At 35.7% G+C, this 20,955-nt stretch overlaps 1 protein-coding gene across 18 annotated transcripts in view; it reads left to right on the forward strand.

Moving 5' to 3' along the window:
- MYT1L (myelin transcription factor 1 like) overlaps positions 1–20,955 on the forward strand; it is a 304,512-nt gene that overhangs the window by 83,511 nt on the left and 200,046 nt on the right. For 17 of the 18 annotated variants that reach the window (XM_077782400.2, XM_021551206.4, XM_021551208.4 and 14 more), the window contains one exon: positions 1,372–1,486. The exons of the other annotated variant lie outside the window; for it this stretch is intronic. The gene's annotated coding sequence lies outside the window, so the exon portion shown is untranslated. The remainder of the gene's footprint in view (positions 1–1,371; positions 1,487–20,955) is intronic. 18 annotated transcript variants of the gene reach the window in all.

The following is a 20,955-nucleotide window of genomic DNA, read 5'->3' on the forward strand; positions in this document are numbered from 1 at the left end:
GCATAATTTTATTTTATCCAGTTGAATTATGCATTTGAGAAATTAATATTGAAACTTGGTCTTTGAATTATAAAATAATTTTATGAGAGAAATGATGATTCTTTTGTTTAAAGGCTCTGTTCTTGGGTGCGATTTCAGAAATTTTCATATAGATTCACACATTATTTTGAAGATTAAAAGACCTTCTCTTTGTTTTTTATAAAATTGTAAAGAAAAGTTAATACCATTTACATGTAAATTTTTAGTGTATTTACATGGAAAGTTTGTTTAGAAAATAGTACCATCTTCTACTCTCATAGAATATTTCCTTGCCTGGAAAGTAGCAAATAAGGAGTTGAGTACAGTGTCTTTTAGAGGATTTATGGTAATGGTGTTGGATTTAGCTGAGCATAAACAGCATGGTGAGCCCCTCAGGGTCTCTTCATTTTCCCTGACACACTCCACTGCTGCCCCATTAACACTTCGTCTGTTATTGCCATCTACTCTGTTTAATGAGTATCTTTGAATTTGAAGTTCTTCTCAAGAAACAATAGCTAAAATAACTGATGTACCTACTGTAACTTTCAATAGTGTATCTTATTCCCTTTTTAATTTTTTTAAAGTAAAAAGTACATGTATATTATTCAGCAGTATGGTTTTATCATGACATTTTCTTTAATCACAATAGACACTAATCACAAGCATTAAGTAATGACTACAGATATGGTGCTGTATCTGTCTGTAGAAGGTAAAAGCATGCTGAATAGCTGATGAAGGAGGCTTTTCCTTACTTTAAAATTCATCTGGTTAATATTTACTCTTTATGTAAAGAAAGAATAATTCTTCTGGAGACCTTGTGATATCAAAGTAAAATATCTCTTCTAAGAAATCATAAGACAGAATGACTAGGTACTGTTTTCTGGTATCTGTATTAATCCAGCTAACTGATGTAAAAGGTCAATCTATGTCTCAGATTGGATTCCTAAAACTGAGTTTACCCATTTCTCAGTACACATGAATGAACCATCTTAAATTATTAAACATTAAGCCATATTTTCAGATGAGGACTCAACCCAAATTAAAGCTAGAATAATGTTGCACTGGGATGCACCATGAGATTTAAGAACAATTCTGATTTTGCACTGACTATTAACTGATCAGTAAAAGCACTCTAAATTGCTGTAGGTATCAGATCTGGGAAATCTTTGGAGGGCGAAATACATTTCTGTTCTAGAAGATTGAGGTAGTCAGTTGGCTATTGAAACATGTTTTTGTATTAAATGCATTAATTAAAAGTATATTTTTGAAATCTGAAATAACATGTGAGTGATTTTCTGTGTTCTGGTAAGCTTGCTGTCGTTAATTAAAGTGTTTGTTTGTTTTTATTTTTAGAAAATGAGTCTGGAAGAAAATTGGTGAATTCAATCCAGAGGACCTACAAGCACTCTGACAGGCTCAGAGAGCAGAGTCTGTACCAAAGAGCAATTACCCCACCAAACGATTTCAGGTACAATTGACCTAAATATAGCACTCTCTTGAGATTATTGACAAGAGTTCATTTCCTGTAGTGCTTTTCCCATTTGCCACCCCTGGTAACCACTGTGATCTTATCTGCCTGGTGCTGCATGACTTCTGGGATGCAGTTAAGAATTCTGCTGTGCATTATCTTTAAACAGACAATTCATGCTAAAACAGTCATTTGCAGTTAAATTAGATGATGCATATATTATTCTTGCTGCTGAAGTTACAAAGAACAGGAATCAATGTCTGAGTCCTTTTGGACCTGAGTGCACTGGAATTCTTTTTACTGTGAAACCAAAAAGGAAGTACTAATTAATGTTAAATAAATAGGGAATTTTATTTCATTAAACAGTAATAGTAGAGTCAGATCTGCAGGGTGGATAGTTTGGAAAAATTGCTATTTCTTTCACTGTATATATATATTTATTCATGAAGTGTGACTTTCCCTATTGTCATCCTGCTATCACTAGGCAATCACAGTTCTCATGCTGGCATGAAAAATGAGTGTATAAATTGAGTGTGTAAGTGTACAAAATGTGGATGAAGTGAATTCAGAGGCTAGTCGTGATAAAATCCATTTTAGATTTGAGGAATGCATTTTTCTTAAGCATTGCTCACAAACTTGTTTAAAATGCTGGATATATTTGCATTCCATGTATGTGGAATATAGAGAAGATAGATGGTATTTTCTTGGTGTTCATCACAGGAGTTTTTTCTTGAATCATTTTTCTTCTGCTGAATTTTTGGAAAATCTATACATTGTCCAGAAATTCAGAAGGCTGGTATCAGATTCCATGCTAAGCAGCTGTTGGAGGGCCATTTGTCACAGACCTTTACGAGCTAATATCACAGGACACAATTGTGTTATGATTTTCCTGCATATCCCCTAGGTTTTCTCAAAATAACACCAGAATACTTTTACCTTATTAGTAGAGTATACTCTGCTAATTATCATAGGTCCCATTCTTCAAAGGAAACTCAGAAAGTTTAGTTGAAATCTGAATAATTTATAGGATAGAGACATATATACACTATATTTGTCCATTGACTTGATGATGGGTTCCTTTGATGATGATGGACAGTAGTTATAAATGTAGTTAAACTCATAAATTCTATACTAAAATAAGATGAAGCATGAATCAGTTAATTGCATTAGACAGTAATTAAATTATTGCAGGAAAAAGTTGGATTAGATATAGAAGAAAATTTACCTGTGATTTAAGTTTTGCCAGTGTACTTTAGGGGGTTGATGAGACACACTATGTCAAAAGGAGTAGCAATTTGAAATGGAAGTGTAAGAAGAAAGCAGTAAAATAGGTAAAGGTGGGATGAGAATATGGAGGGCATGATTAAATGGATTCTCAGCTCAGGTTGAGCTCATAGAATTTCTTGTGCTGTAGTTTGGGATCATGAGGAATCTGTGCAGAGCTTTCTGGTGGACTGATAAAGAAAATAGTTTTGAAGTTTGAGATGTGGGAGAATTTACATGAGGAATCTAAATGGATTCATGAAAGGATCTTTCTTCTGTAGAATCTTCTACAAAACAAGACAATTAAGGAACATGGACATAGGGGTGAAAAATTAAATCAGTCCTGCTGCAACACAGAGAGAGAAAAGTCAAAAGAAGATACAGCAGCACCAGAACCTAAGTTGAAATATTTATCTTCTTATATTTGATATTTTGCAAACAGAATTTTTCAAATTGACTCTTGCAATGCTGCAAGGGTTTACCTTAAAACTTGCTGATGTGATTTTCCCCATTTTCTTTTTGCTATTTTCTTTTAGATAAAATGTATCTAAAGCTTGATTTTTTTTTTTTTTTAATCTGCAGAGATTATCAGATGCACACGTTTTTTAATCTTGATGTTCCAGACCTGGCATGGCTGACATACAACAGTTGTGCATACTATATTAAATCAATTTGAAACTGATCATTAAATCAGTTTGAAATTTAGAAACTAATGCTAGAAAAGCCAATGTAAACTGACTTTTCTGTGTGAATGGTCTTTGTGAGGATTGCTTACTTCAGCTGATAACAGATAGAAACAACATTTTGAGCCTTCTATTAAGCTTCATCTTGTAATAAATTATGGGCGAAATGAAAGTTGCAGCATCTTAAGCATTTTGATTATAGTTATTTTATATCTTGAAGGGATAATCTGGTCCTTTACAGGATGAAGACCCATAGAGGACAGTACCACAGATTAGGGATTTTATACTTGCTTCTATATTCAACTTGCCCTGCCATGGCAGTGAAAAGGCATAGTAAAGCAACCCTAATTAGGCAATGTAGGAATCCCTGGTATGCAACATTTTTCTTAGCCAGCTATATATTATTACCACTAGTTCTATGGTGCCTCAGGAATGAGAAGAGTCTGGCCCTTTAATTAGAGAATTAGCTTAGAATTGGGAAATATGAGTTCAGGTTTTGCCTATGTCACAAATTTTCTACAAGACATTTAGCTAAGTATTGATCAAAATTCAGCACAACCTAAGGATCAGAGTTTGTGACCATACTTCCTTTGCTTTTGAAGCAGGATGTGTTCCTCTTGTATATGGTGTCCTAATTACCCCCCTTAAATAATTGAGTAGTCAGAAATCCTTACTCACCTCATCAGCTGAAATGAATTCTGTATACTTCTCTGTCATACTTACCTTGTGTGAGGGTGTTGATGGAATGGCAGGGATGCACAAAGCAATGCCTGATGTTAGTTCAGGTAGAGAATTACAAAGATACTGTCATGGTGACAAGTTCATGTTAGTTCTTGGCAGTGTAAGTCTTCCTAGTACAACCTGAAAAAACAAAGTTCATCAATCAAAGTGTCATATGTTGCTAAATTTGCAGTTTATAAATTGTCACTATAAATGTAAGTAGTAGGAATCATCACATAAAATTGTGCTTCTTTTTCTTTGTGTCTTTCCAGACTTAAATGGTTTCAAAAATGAGGCAGTAGGATGTTTAAATTGCAGTTTCTATGCAGCATCTCTGCTCCTGTGAGCAGGCATGGCTGTTTTATTGCATGGCCCAGCCCACTGATTGGTCATGGGCTGTTGCTGATGTTAGCATGGCAAAGAGAACATGTGACATAAAGGTAAAAATGCCAGGGCAGGGGGATATCATCAGTAAGAATTAGAAAAAAAAAATCTTGTGCTTTATTGGATACATAGCTCAGCCTGACAGAACATCTAATCCCTAAATAATCCTGAAAATTGGCTGGGCTATAAAATCAAATTAAACCCACTATGAAAGATCATGGTCTCTCTTCACTGCACTAGCAGCTATGTGTATATATCTCAATCTCAGACTAAGGGGAATATACCACATAAGTAAAAATGTTTTTAAGAGAAATCTGATTATGATAGAGCTAACTGTTTTTGAATCAAACATTTAGAAACTATTGGAGTAATTTGATTAGAAGAAGTAAAAAATAATTTTGCTAGATCATTACATCCTCTTAATGTTGAATCCCTATTCTCCTACTTTAACATTTTCTGTAGAAGGGTTATCATGTAGCATTATTTTGATCAGTTTGTTGTTACTGAAACTAACACATCTTTGTTATGTGATCATAAATGATTCTTTTGTCCTTATCAATACTGGGTACTGACTTTTGGTGGGCAAAAGGAATCTTAGCACCCTTAGGCAGATTTTGCTTTCTTCCACTGCAGATGACTGTATATTGCTGTAACTGAAGTATTCATTCTCAAGCCAAGGAAGACAGAGGGCTAATTTGAAAGCCAAGTGAAGTTCAGAAAAAGACTTCCTTGATCAAGTAGAATTTGGGTCATGGTTTAGTTAGGTCAGAACTGTGCTTCTTATACAGTAGAAATAAAGCTTTTATTAACAAGTGTGCCTATAAAAAAGGACTTCCACATACTGAGACAAGGGACACAGAAGTGCATTTTTACAGCACTTCATTCACCTTCAGTGCACTGAAGAATGTTAAGGAAAGGACTATGGTAAAAACTGTAAAGATTCTTATCCAGTAAGTAGCTAAAGCCAAGAGAAGGTGCATGTTTTGTAGCCAACCAAAGCTAGAAATAAACTTTTTAAAAGTGTGGCAGGAGGACAAAGCTATGAGCAGATTCTTATAAATTCAGCAGTCCTTTCTGTGCAGAAATACAAATACAGGTTTTGACTCCATATTAATTTTATTGCAAACAACATTTAAAGAAAGCAGTGCACTTTAAAGGTTTCCTCTCTTGTGAATATTTTTTGGAAAGGTGTAGAGGGAGTAGATACTATCATTTCATGTTCACCTTGCACATTTCACGAGGGAGTTGCTCCCCTGTGGTTTGGGAGAGATGAGTCTGTGCTGCTCAGCAGCTCTCAGTAGTATTGTCCCCACATGACCTTGTGGATGGATTTCTATTTCAAAATCATACAGAAATTAAATATTGCTGAAAATAACATTCACTCCTGTTTTGCTCCTTTCATAGCTTCTGGGGTGAAATTTATCAGTCCTAATGTAATGGCTTTTCTATCAAAATTATCTTTGGCTAGGCTGCCTTTATAGTCAATGGAGAGAGATAGACACTTTTAGGGCATGATTCATCTCCTCAGAAGGTAGACATCTAAGTAGGTCAGATGAATCAGACTGTACAATAGCACATTCCTTACTAGAGAGGATAAAGGAAACCTAGAGATCAACATAGATGTTAATGCGTATATTGCAAATATCTAAAGTTAAGTGAAATGAACTTTATGTCCGTAGGAACTAAGTTAGAGTTCACAGTCAGAGGAAAAAATCCTACTCTTCAGGAAGCACCCTTTTCTTCAGAGCTTATGGTTTCACTGTGCTGAGTGCATGTTCATAGTCATACCCATGAGGTGATAAATAAAAAAAAATACACACCCTCCTTCTCTTAACTTAATATTTTAAGGTGTGATGATTGAGTAGACTGAATTTTGTGAATAGGTAATTTGTATATATTTATCATCAATGATTCACTGGTTCTACAGTGACAGAATTTTTTTACTAGTCTTTGCTAATAATCTGTATGTATGTGGTTTCACCATGCTTTTGGTTAGTTATTGTGAACCATTTCAGTACCAGATACTTTTTTCTCAATCAGAAACCTCTTCAAGGAGAAAGAGAAGGTATGCATTTAATTTGGGGTAGTAGACTAATTTAAATTAGTCCTTCATAATAATCATTACTGTTAATGCCAGAGTTTCACTAAATGACCCAACAGAAGAGGTGGCTAGTAAAAATGTGCCTGAAAGTCTCAACAATGGATAATTTCAAGTGCTAACAAGTGAGTTTTGCAGAAAGGATCTTCATTTTGGTTTGTGTTTGGTTGTATCAACCATAATCAATAAAATGGAACATACAAGTATGAACAACATTTATTTATTATATATTTAAAATACAAAATCAACAATTAAAGATTTGCCTAAACACCAATAAAGCTTTTTCATATGCTCCTCTTCTCCCATTGTTTGCAAAACTCCAGATCTGAGCAAACCTGCAAGACTTTTGTCAGATGCATGCCCAGGAGTAGCACAGGGATGACAGCCTGGAGTAAGCAGATTGCTAGTGAGGCTAGCAGGTGCCAAAACATGCTGTTTCATGACCCAGTGTAAAGATGCCAAAAATAATCTCGAATGTACTTCAGTAAATAAAAGCAAAAGCCCCTCAGGCTTCAGAAATAAAGTGTGTAGAACTGTCAGATATTAAGCAAAAAACTTAAAGTTAGAAGACCAGTGTTCTAATTTTTGCCTTGCAACTGATTACCTGTGTTAAGGTAGAGAGGAACTTTGGTCAAAATCTGTGTTTTGCTACTTAAATAGATAGCATGGTTTTCAAAAGAAAGTGGGAGCAGAATTACAAAGTATTCCACAGATAAAAACATTAACTTAAGTTAAATCACATGCAAATGCTGACTAAATATCTGCCTCATTTCCGATATCTTTCAGAGTCATAGCATTTAGCTGTCCTCATTTATGGTAATTTCAAATGCATAAACAAAAATAAAAATTGCTTTGTAAGTTCAAATGTTCTAAAACCACTTTATCCTCAAGTGGAAGTGTTGTAAAATGACTTTATGTAAAATCACTATATCACTGACCAGGTTGCTTGCACTGCCCAAGCTGTGGATGCCTGGGTATGTTTAAGGCCAAGTTGGATGATGCTCTGATTGACCTGGTCTAGTGGGTGGCAACCCTGCCTATGGGAGGAGTTTTGGAATGAAAAGATCTTTAAGGTTCCTTCCAAGACAAGTTTTCATATGGTTCTATGACTTTACTGTTAAAAGTAAAAGTAGACTCATGGCTGTGGAACATGTTTGTTTGATTAACCAGGAAACCATTTGCTTTAGATCAAGTAAGATCCAAATATCCATCTTAAACAGTTGCATTTAACTTTAAAGAAAGCAATACCAGGACTGCGCTAAGTGAACTTGAACTTGCAAAATGCACTGTGAAATTGTGAGAAACATTGAAATAGTTGTTACTCTGTGTTTGGTATGTAGAATAAGATCAATGAAATAAAATATGTATCTGATACTAATATGGAGTCAGGGGTGAAAATTATCTAAAAAGGCAGCTGAGAAATTTTACATACATTTTAAATATTGTATTTAATTTTTAAATCCTGGTGCTGTAGACCTTTCCATATCTGCTGCTGACTGTATATTGTGTAAGATATCTAGAAGTTTCCAAAAGACAAGGGATAGTAATTATCATTGAGTCAGAGTATTCTGGTTTCATAGTAACCCAAGGGTCATCAAAGTTCAATTCTTGGCCCTGTACAGGACCATCCCAAGAGTCACACTATATGCCTGAGAGCTTTGTCCATATTCTTGAGCTCTCTCAGGCTTGGTGCTGTGACCACTTATCTGGGAAGCCTGTTAAAATGCCTGTTCCAATGTTCTAGAAACTTTTGTGAGTATCCAACCTGAACGTCCCCTGGTACAGCTTAAAACCATTCCCTCAGGTCCTGTCACTGGTCACCAGAGGGAAGAGATTGGTTCCTGCACCTCATCTTCCCCTCTTGAGGGAGAATTGAGGTCTACAGCTCAGACAGAGGAATTGTGATTGCTATAGTTTGACAATTATGACAGGAATTATGACTGCTGTAGTTTGTAGTGAAGTGCCTATGTGCTAAAATTTTCAGGGTGAAAAACTATTTTGATGATAACAAGCACTTACTTTATCTTAAAATTTTTTTATGAATGCAGAGCAAAGGAATCTCAAATTTAAGAGGTAAGGTATATTAGATGGTTCCGTTTATGGTCTGAAGTACCCAGTGAGCTGGCTCTGTGTTCTTTATATAAGAGATTAGAGAAACAAAATCTTCTATGCAGTCAGCCTGTTCATCAGCAAGACACATAACTTAGCCCTGGTAAACCAGGCAGTGGACACAGAAACAAAACCAAGAAGCATCTTTTAAAACTGAGGTTCTACCTTAAATAAGTAGCCATATATTACAAATGTGATGAGTCATATCTTTGAGTGCAAGAGAAAGTAAAGAATTAATTCATACTACAAAATATGATCTCCGGTTAAATATTCTGGTGTAAGAGACACAGTCATTCTTAAAGGACAGAATATTTCAAATGAAAGCCATTTAAGTGATCAGATAGATATACAGATGCATATATATCTGCCCATATGTACACAAAGAGCCTGTGTGTTTCACAAAGAGAAAGTCATATCCATATGAAAAAACAGAGGGAAAGGTTTGATTTGGATTACACTTGTATGTGCTTGAGCAGGACTGATAAAAAGAGCCATGTGTTGGCTCTACATCTCTTGAAGTTCATGGAGTTTGAATGTACTCTTTACTTGTGAGAATAATTCATAAATTTTGTCTGTAATTCATGTACTTTAAGGAACAATGACTGCCTGCAGGAACTACTGTGCTGTAGCATTACATAGAAGATGCTCTCTAACCTGCTTATTTTGCCATTTATGATGCTGAAGGAAGTTTTTATCTAAAATCCAATCTTTCTGTTGAAAATAAGAATAATTAGTAATAAAATAGTCATTCCTATATTCCAGTTGTTATAACTTATTCCAGCATTGCATTTCAAAAGTAAATTCTGTTTTGAACTGGATGAATAAAATACAGGCGACTAATATATGTCCTTTATTCAGATCTCAGTTATTTCATATTGTGTGTGGAAAATCTACATTTAAGAGTCCAAACACTAAAGCTAATACGTGCCGGAATTAACTTTGTTAAGGCAAGTTAATTTAATCTCCTCCATGCATATGCATTATGAAGACTTCTTTAATTACATGATCACATATTGTTTTTTCTTACAAAGTCTCCTCATTCAGTCCACAGAATATATGATAATCACTTAATGAGCAGTTCCATATTTTGTTTTTGTGACATTGTTCTGTCTGTGGCCCCACACCTTGTTTACTATAGAATATTTAAGCCTTGTTCTGGGGACATAGTTATTAATTATTAATAATTTGCATTTTGGGATTTTCCTAGTATCATGATAGTGGCAAAGTGATGAGCAGACATTAAATTAGCATTATTGCAGACCTCTGAGATTGGCAGACAGTATGATTTCAATTTTATGGCTGGGGAACCATGGCCCAGAATACTGTGTTCAAAAACTGCCACTAATCTACAGGACCAACCTGAGCTGCTGAGGTCCAAAAGCCTTGATTCATTAATGTCACATGACACTTTTTCAGCTTAGGTCTTATTGTCTACAGCTATGTATGTCTCTGAACATTCATCTCTTCTGCAAATTTAAATGCCTTCTCTTAATGAATCACATGGAAAATGAAGAATATACTTTCAGTGACCACTTGTGAAAAAGCTGGTTTGAATTATTATAATGGAAAATTTATGTCAAGGAAAGATAGAATCCTGCTTTATACACTGATATCCAGTTACTCTAACTATTCTTGTTCTTGTTGTTATACGGTCCCATTTTTAGTGCATTTCTTCAAAGTTCTTTACCAAGTGACCCATGTGCAGTACACAGTTCTGATTCATCCTTGCAGCAAGGCTGTCTTCTGCACTGTGTGAGGCAGGTGTGTTCTGGTAACAATAGGTATGAGTCATGCCATTACTCTCCATGCTCATTCACAAGATGAGGGAAAATTTGGTTATATAGGCAACCTGGCACTTTTGGCGCCTTTGTTCTGGATTTGGTCATGTTAAAAAAGTTTTTTGAAAATGGCAGAGAGATGGAAATAGAAATAGAGGGAAAGATAATGGTACATAGCATTTTAAAATAGAAACTTCCAAGAATGTCTCAATCCCTTCTGAATTGTAAGATGCTTGGAACTTTAAATCCCCTAAACAATGTTGTATCATTCTTCTATTAAACAACTTGCATGGAATAATATTCTGCACAAACTACTGCTTAAGGAGTAAGATGCAAGATAGCTGTTTTCACTACCATCAACTACACAGATATTTTCTGATGGCACAGAAATAATGAGAAACTGATATTTGGTTTCCAGAAGACCCAAAAGGGAGTTTTAGTCATTAATGATTCTCTGCTCAGTTCTAAATGACCTTTCCTACCCTTGTTCACTATCTGTTAAAACTCTGAGTATAACCCAGTACTGTGTCCTAAGGACAACAGTTCTATTCCTCACTGCCCCAATGGCTTCTTGTCCCATGTTTTTTTTTTTTTTTTTTTTACCATAAGCATAGTTTAAGTACTTGTTCTTTACCTCCTGTCTTCAGTACCTTTCTACAGTCAGTTTTCTGTATGTCTTTGTCCCTCATTCCTTCAGGGCTGGATCCCCAAGCTTGTGGATATCTTTCTCATTCCCACTGGTTCCCCAGCCAGAACTCCATTGTCAAGCCGTGTTTTCAGTTTCTGTGCCTTCAACCATCTATCATTTGTTTCTTTGCACTCATGTTCCATATACTGCTATGAAATGTTGGCTCCTCCCTTATTTTTCTGTCTGCTGCTTCATTTTCCTTTGGGTGGTAGGAAACTTATAGAATTATTTTGATTTTTGTAAATATCATTGTTATTTTGAGAGCAGAGCCTCTGCTCATTCTAGAACAATGTTGCATGAGCTTAATTTCTTTGCTGAAAATTTGGACTTAAATCTAAATATTGGAGACAGAAGCAATGCACCCATGACTGATACTCATGACCTGATCTTCATCCAGGCAAACTTTTCTAGTCCTGCTGGATACATTTCATGTCTACTTCTACTTAGGCATTTCTGCTTTTTTTTCCTGGTCATACTGGTCATACTTTATCTGCTAATCAGTCTTGAATCCAGATAGTTTCTGCTAGATGAAACCAGACTTTTGGGATGTTGCAGGGTTGCAACCCCAGAATTCAGCACTGAAATTAAACCTAGCAGTTGAGTTAGAGATGCCACTCTCAAGACAACCAGTAACAACTGGGCAGGGTAATCTCTTCAGCAGAATGTTAATGTAATGTAATAACTTGGACAAAACCTATGCAGAAAAACACTGCAGTATTAATTTGTGAGAATTGTGTAGTGCCAATTCAGTTTACCGCACACCCATGTCAGATTTGAATGTAGAAAGGATCACTGGTTTATCTAGTGTAATCTTGCTTGACATAGGCTGCATACTGTTGAATCATTCTATAGCTGAAGAAGGCCTACTCATTATTTGAACTTAAATTTAAAATATCACACTATGGTGCATTTGTCTCTGTCCTTTATAAGTTGTAAAGCTTTGCATTACTTTTGAAATAACTTTAGAATTTTTAACCAGCTCCAAGAGGGACTGAGCTAATATCTTCATGTGAAAAGTGGTATCCCATGTAAAAGGAAACAAGGTTGCACTGGAAAAAAACTCACTTGGCATTGTTTAATTATTGTATTTAATTTCCATGCTTTCAAAATGGACAGTAGTTTGGAAGCTTCACAGTACTGTCCTCTGCTTCTTTCAGTTTCTGGCTCTCCTACTCCACTGCACTTTGCTTTGTCATCTTGCCTTATTCTTTTCCTGGCAAGACACTTGGAAGAGCACATGATCAATAAAAGCTTGGGGTAAAATAAATGCTAAAACAGCCTAAACTTCATAACGTAGTCAGTAGGAAATAGGTTGAATGAGGGCTAGGATGTTGGATTTGGGGCAAGACAATAATGATGGTTAGATTTGTTAGAATAATTATGGGAGATTTGTTCTCAGTTCACTGCCTTGCTCACATCAGTCTGCTCTTGTCTCTCTGTGACACAGTTCCTTATCAATAAAATGGCAATAGCATTGTCTCACAGATATTAAAATAGTTGCTTCACAGATACCATAGAAAGAAGGAAAAAATTAATTATACTCAACCTATGGTAGTATTATGGCTTGTATGAGTACAGTAATACTGATGGTATGTCTCTTATAAGAACTGTCATTGATGGGTTGGGATGTTTTAAACCTAAGACAACTGAATTCTTCCAAACCTTTGTTTGCTCAGTTCTCCTCATTGTTTTATTATTTCCCCCGCTCCCCAATTAAATAATCTTCATGATTTCATAGTTTGTATTACCTTTCTCACAGCTCCTCACTGCTGCTCATATTTCACCATTGCTCCTGTTCCTCAAGAATTCCCTCTGTCTTGCCCTCATACTTTGAATTTGTGCATTATGCATGGTATCTTCTCTCTGGGAACTGTCTGCCCCAAGTCAGTGTAAAGGGTCTTCTGGACTTCATGACAGTGGTGAGGCTTTGAGAATGCATCAATGACAAGATGAACGAAGTAACAGCCAAATTTAGTGCAAATATGTAACTAGTCTATGGGGGAGAAAAGAATATACATCTGTTTTCACAGCAGGAGTCTCTTAGTTGTGTGAAATAGTTCTTTGATATGAATGGCATATTCTTAACTGAAGAGGAATTATTTGTGGAGTTAGGAAGAGCTTAGTTGTAACCGCTTGGCAGAAACAGCTTGGCACTTACCATGCCTGTACTCATTATGCTTTACAATGTCCTGTTTGTCTTCATAGTTGGGGTAGCCCAAGGCAAATGTGAACTCTCTTGATACTACTGTGTCCTCACTGCTTTGTTGCTCAAGGTATGTGTATTTAGGGACATATTCCATAGCTGTCTGTGCTGAGATGTTTAAAAAATATTGCCAAATTAATTCTACTACAAGAAGACCTGTCTGTCTTCTGGTAAGGATTTGTTCAAACAGCAGAATTGAGCCTCTGTGGAAGTGAGTTGAGTCTCTTTTCTTGCTGCAAGACCTGCATAAAAAAACATGGCCAGTTTCCAGCTGACATAAAGGATAATAATCTAGGTTTATGTGCTGTCAAAATTCACTGATTTTCCTATGAAGGGTTAAAACGAAAAATGTGCAAAGCCCATTACAGCCTTGACAGCCACCACCACCTCACTCAGCTTTACGTACCTTCAGGAGTTCTCAACTAAATATTGACTAACAGGACATTTCGTAGAGGCAGCTCAGAACAATTTTGTAGAGCTAAGGTGTATGGACCTATCCATGCTAGGTCACACTGGACAAGGAAAAGCATCATTAATCCCTTCTTTGTCCAGAAAGTTGGACTTTTGTAGATCCCAGCTGCTATGAGCTGGCAGTCAAGAAAATGAGTCCTCAGAAAAATAGCAACCAAGAATGTTTTCTGTGAACAAAGTAGACTGGAGACAGGCAAAATCAGTCTACTTCATATATGGTATAGGAAAATGGGACAAAGTTTCATGCTGGCTGTATTTCTTGCCAAATCATGGCTTAAAATGTAGCTGTGGACCAGGAATATGATCAATGTAGAAAACTAATGAATTTTCTAGGAGCTAGTAAATGCTGTCCGCCAACTAGCTTAGTACAAATATGTGTGTTAAAGGCAGAATTTCACACATGACACAATATTAAATAGAAATATTCCTTTATAGAATCTTTTTTATTCTGAAAAACATGTTTGAGTTCATAATTTTACATTTTTAAATAACACAGACCAAATTTTCTGCTATTTTTTAAACTTGAATGATGAGCCTGATTCAACAACCTTACTTATGTGCGTAGTCCCTCAGTGACTACTCTGAGTGTTAAGGATATCTAAGATCTGAAAGCTCTTTACTTTAATTTCCTGAAAAGTAAAAGACAGGAATCTATTTCCAGTTCTCAAAGAAGCTTTAGGATGCTTGGGGTCCTTCATAACTGAGTTTACACTCCATAATGATGTGCAACATTATTATCTGTTTTGTTTCTCTGATGCATAATAAGTACTTGAGCACAAACCAAGGTAAAATTGGGGAAAGTAAAACGAAATACATATTGATACAAATAGAGTATTATCCTCAGTCAGAAGGCTTGTATTCAACTGAAAGTATTTCTCATACATTACCTGCCTTTCTCCTTTCCCTTAGCTGGCTGTCAAGGTAAGTGATTGAGTCACCATCCCTGGAGGTACTTAAAAGATGTGTAGATGAGGGATTTAGGGACATGGTTTAGTGGTAGACTTGGCAATACTGGGCTAGTGTTGGACTTGAAGATTTTAAAGGTCTTTTTTCAAGAAAAATGACTCAAGCAAAATGTACTTAGGTAAACCTTTCAAAAACAAATGTTCTTTATTTAGCATGGTTTGGTGAGGAGTTCCTTGTTCAGCTAGAGCATTGTGCCGATTTTTGAGTTGTTAAAGGCAAGAGATGTTAGCATCAGAAAATTAGCCTCATGTTACCTAAATAAGCAGCTTTGTGTTGATTCAGAATATGGAAGAGAACATTTTACTACACCCATGCTTCCCAATTTGATTAAGATCTTATGCCACTTAATTTTCATGGTGTTGTAATTACTTACAGACCTTTTTATTTTACAGGATACCTCTGAGAAATATATATATTTGTATATTCAGCAGTTAAACTTGCTGCAAACTTTCAGTAAAACTCTACCAGTGGTTTCTAAAGATTAGAAATGGTAGTCTAATTTATTTTTTTAATGTTTAATTTGAAAGAACATGAATCTTCAGTTTACCAAAAGAGCAGATTATATTCCATCTAGATACACTTCCAATCACCATTTCTCCTAAATTCAGTAACTGGTAGGGAGTATACTCATTGTATGACCAAGGAACAATAATCTTGTCATAGCTGTGAGCATCTGGAAAAGATTAGAGCAGCCTCCAAATTGCTCTTAGCTGTAAGACTGCTGCTGTAGAAGATTTTACATTGAAGTTGTGATCCTTACTCTCTTCTTCTGCGTAGTCAGGAGACTGATCTCTGGTTTATGCTTTTAGCTATTTGACATTGAAACTTCAGAACATGTATTTTGGTTGGCAGCACACATATGTAAGGTATAATTTACAGCAGAAGTGTCTTTAGAAATGCAGGTCTTCTCCTGCATCTGTTCTTTCCTTGAAGAAGTGCAGTGTTACATAACCTGGAAAATTGAACATTTTGTTACAGCACACTCCTGTCACTGCTGTCATGCTTCCTTTCTCATAAACTTCCAAAATCCTCATGGAGTCTGGGATTTCGATCTACTCACGTTGTACATGTCTCTTATGTCAAAGAGTGAATCTAGTCTTGATGGAAGAATCATCTAGATCCCATATTGTTAGCCTATATAGTCTTTTCTAGAGAGGCAAAGACACTGAAATGTGGGTGTGGTCATTAATTTAAGAATGTTTCATACTAATTAAAAAAATGATATTGTACTTGGAAGAGCTGACATTTCCAGAAATATATTGCTTTCAACTATGACAAAAGGATTACAACCTATTTGTACTTATTTCAATAATTATTGATCATTGAAGCATGAATAGGTAGAATTTTGTAAGAAAATATCTATTAAATTCTTATTTAAGTCTAGTTTTTTCCATCAGTTTCCTTTAATTTCAATTTTGGAACCATGTATCATGATATCTTGAAGTCAGATTTCAAAGGTGACTGACATTCATTAAGACATATATAGTACTGACTAGGATTTTAAAAAGGGCCAGACTGCTAAGCTGCTTGTATAGGCAATCTCACTTCCATTGCTAAGTCTTATATATAAACACTGCAGAAAATAACACTAGGTACTTCCTGCACTTTTGGCTGTGGAAGTATCTTCTAAGGGCCCATATTGTACATCAAGATGCATTAAAAACCTGAAGATTTCTTCACACACAGAGTGTGAAATAATTATTCCATCTCTTCAGTCTGTCTACCCCACTTCTGTCCTTACACAGAATCACTCAGATTGGAACAGATCTCTGAAGGTCATCTAATCCACCCTCTTTCTCAAAGCAGAGCCAGCTTCAGATGTAGGTCAGAAGCTCGGAACTTTGTACTGCTTTCAATATCTCCAAGGATGGAGGTCCCAGATTCCACAGACTCCATCTTTATGTGTACCCTGTTCTACCCTCATTGTGGTTTCTTTTTGTTAAATATTGTTTTTGTACAGCTAGCTAGATATGATACAGTTCTACTGGTATTTTGATGCAGATGTAAATGCTTCTCATCTAGCCTTCCCTAACTTCTTTTTTTCCACATCCCTTTTTACCCTATTTCCTTACCTCTCTTACACTTGCTGTCATTTTCTCCTGTTTTTTTCTTTACCATGTTTCTCTAGCTTCTTCCATTCATAATTTAAGAGGTTACTAGTCTTTATTAACATTCCCAATCTTTAGAAAGCCACCCTGACTCTGTTTACCTCTCTGTCACTTCCTGTTGCTCCATGATCACTGTTGCTCTTTGTGCATTCAAATTATTGTGTTCAAAGCAGGTGATTTCCAGTGCTATTGTAAACTTCAAATTGGCTTCTGACCTTCTTGTTAGCTGAAACCACTCTCACAAGACTACCTAATGATTCTCTCTTAGCCAATTCTTCCTTCTCCTCTCACACTGTCAGTTTTGATCTCTTGAAATCTCATCATGGTTTGTATCTTTGGCTCCATTCTTGTCTTGTTTTCTCCCTAATCCTTTCATTCCTCCTTTGAAGTTCCCGATCTGACTTCTGCCAAAGTCCTAAGGATTTTTAGTTTTGATCCATCTCTCCTCTCCTTTTACACATCACCTCTAAAGTCTTATCCACAAATAAATGCAGTTCACACGTCTGTGCTGCTAACCCAGATTTATATCTGTACTCCAGGTATTGTAATAACAGCTCAATACAGATGTTGTAAAAAAGGGCTTCCCTCTTAGTCCCTCATTACTGCTTGTTTTCTTAGTCCCCATCTTTTCTGTCAGGCCACTAATATAGATGTTACTATTCAGGCCTCTTCAAATTCTCCTGTCAAGGTTGTGTATAAGTGTCCGAGATTGCTTGCTTTGTAACATGTTTAAGCTATGGTTCTTAATCTTGTGCCAGTAGATCTGTTGAAATTCTGTTAGGGAATATCTGCACCATATATTACAAAACACATTCTAATAAATGGCACAATGTCCCATGTGGTTTTCAGGTAGAAATCTTTGGCAATATAATGATAAAAATAATTTATCTAGGCAAATAATATTTACTAGTGGGTAAATTGTGCATTGTGTGCATGTGTTTGAATGTGGAGCACTTTATATAAGAGATTGGGGTAACAGGTGGAGAAATTGTGGTAGGCAAACTCATCTCAGGAAGTCTGCTTCAAAGGTCTTAAATTTCACTGTTGGGTTTTATTTTCTAAATTCATCCTTTCTTTCTGCTGCACTCAGCATTTACAAATGTGTGTTACTGCTATATTGTTTTTCCATAATTTCTGTTTTCTGTGAATTTAGCACATAGTTGCACAACAGGGGGAAAATAAGGATGTATCCCTTGCTTTGGATTTTTTTTTTTATTTTGAAAGATACTAATCAATGCTTTAAATTTAGATTCATATTGCCATATTAAATCCATACCAAAATTTTGCTCTCCCCATAAGGTAAAAAAGATCCTGATAATTTTTGTACTGTTCACCTGGTGTGTTTGCTCATAATCATGATTAAATATGCTTCTGAGACTGAAAACTAAGCATACCAAAATCAACATTTATGCCAGTAATGTAGTAGAAAATGCAAAATGATTTTAAGCTAAGAAGTCTATGTAGGTGCAGAAACATACAAATTGAATTCTTTCGTGTTCTAAGCATATGTGTATTGAACCCTGGGACAGACAGTTGGCTGTCAGAAAAACAAGAGGGAGGAATAGTAAAGAGCAGGGCCATGAATTCAGTCTCCAAGCTGATTTTATTTTGAAAAGCTTTTCATTTTAAAAAACTTGTGAGATGAGAATCCAAGACTAAAGAGTTAAATTACCCCAACATAATTTTGAAGTATTTAATTTTTTTTTTCTTAAAATTTTTTTTTTTTCTTAAAAATGCTCCAAATTATTCAGGTAATGAGAAGGACCGTATGAATCAAATAAAACTTTTACACAGCAAATCAAGAATGTTAAATAAATGGACATTTATTTTATGTTTTAAAAGCCCACAAATTGCTTTATTCTTTTTCATCAGAGATGTTTCATGGGACTGTCTCTTTCAGGTCTACTGTATGTGACCTTTAGTAGCCTTTTTTGCTTAAAAATATTTTCTATGTCTTCCTCTGATTTGAGTGGTATCCTCTCATCTGGCATTGAGGTTTTTGTCTGTTTTAGAGTAAAGGTGATCAGATGTGGTTATGCTGATCTGCAGATTGTCTAGTGTGGTACTGCAAAGCAGCAGAGTAAAAATTCTGTTGCACCTGTAATAGAGACAGAAGTTAAGCTTTCTCTTAGTAAGGACTACTTTCAGAGCCCTAAATAGTCTTGAGAAAGTATTTCAAAGCCGTAGTAGAATTTTTATATATCTATATCCGTATATATCTAGTTGTAAGCAAATGCCCTGTATGTATGAATATGCTTTCAAAATCACTTGATGATATGTTTATTCTAAGGGTAGTCTATTGGAATTGTAGAGCTTGAAGAGTGGGGTCCTGGAAGTCTTCCTTCAGTGTAGCTGGGACAGAGAACTGCAATTAGGAATACAATCCACAGAGTTGATTTGTTCTTCTGTCCTTTCCTAAGTATAATACCTGAATTTTTGAAGAGGCAGTCATATCTTTTCCTCTGCTCATAGCTCATACTGATATCAGTGATGGTACACTGGTGCTACTGCAGTATGAATTGCTTTTCTGCAATAAATGTAAATGCTCTTAAGCTTGTGGTATTTATTGCTTGCAGAGAAGGTAGATGCCATTTTTTTTTCTTGTTTTTGCTCTCTTTGTTGAAGTCTAAGGAGTCACCCTGAAAAATAGGCAGAAGAAGACTTGTGATTTGGCTGCTAGTCCACAGGGTGCTAGTCCAAATTGTTGCATTCATTTCACATGGGCCACTGAACACCTCTCAGACCTCACCAACTGTTGTTATTTTAACTGGGTTGGATTTGAACTAGTAACATCAAGGTGGACAGCCCAGTGGACCATTATCAATCCCTAGTCACATAGACCTCTTTTACCTGTCGTCTTAAATTTGTGCTTCATCAATGACTGTGATTCTAGCACAACGTATCCAGAGCTTTTCATATAGACTACACAGACATTGTAAAGCACCTAGGGAGACAAAGGGAGTTTCTCTTAATAATTCAGGCTGACTGTAATGCATCAAATAAACTAGATTTTTTTTATGCATTTTGTGCTTACAAGTCCCATTAGTTTCCCCCTTATTCCCCTACCTCTCTTTCTTTACTTTATAATAATATTTTTGTGCTGATGTGAAATTTTATGAGATCCTCTGTAGAATTTTTGCTTTTAGTTTGTTTCATTATTTTTTTCCTAACAGAATGATATGAAAAACAATGGGAAGAAAAATGAAATTATATCCACTGTGATTCATTTATTCACATTATTTTTGCTTGTGTGTGGTTGTGTGTGCATGTCCACATCCTTGTTATCTCTTCTTGAGATAAAATTCTGGGCTGTATTATAAACTCCATACACCCGCACTGAAAGAACTTACTTTAGTGTTACTTTTAAGTAACAGTGTAGGACCATGTACATACTTAATATGTAATTATCACTCTAATTTTATGTAACTACACTGGTACCATAATACAGTAACTGTCAGAAAACCAAAATTATATCTTATGAAATCTGCATGTTATTTAATACAAAGTATGGAACACCAGTTGGTTATTTATGTCTTTCAAAGCCCCATAAATAGTTTCTATTCAAAATCTCTGAAACAAAAAAAGAAAGAAACAAACAAAAAAACCACAAACAAAACCCCAAAAACCCGAAAACCAACCAAACAAAAAAACCATTACCCATTAAAAAAAATCAAAAGTATAGGTATTACTACTAAACTATAAGGAGGTTTCTAATTTACAGATAAATATCTTCCTTTTTCTTAGTGGGGATGGTGTATTCTTTCCGCATTTATGAGCGCATTTAAGTGTTTAATTCAATTAAAGGATAGTCTGTAGCTCTAAAGCATGGAAAGCCATGTAAAATCCTGGAAGCTGTGAAAATTGGCTCCACACCCAGTTTGCTCATGCAGCAAAGAATTAGCTGAAATAGGAAGGCAATTAGGAGCACAACTTTTATGCAGCTCTAAGCTGTAGGCATTGGGTTAGCCGACCAGGAGTTGTACAGACTACACTAATTA

The sequence above is a fragment of the Lonchura striata genome, chromosome 3 (assembly GCF_050655825.1).
Source record: "Lonchura striata isolate lonStrDom1 chromosome 3, ASM5065582v1, whole genome shotgun sequence".
Taxonomy (NCBI): Eukaryota; Metazoa; Chordata; class Aves; order Passeriformes; family Estrildidae; genus Lonchura; species Lonchura striata.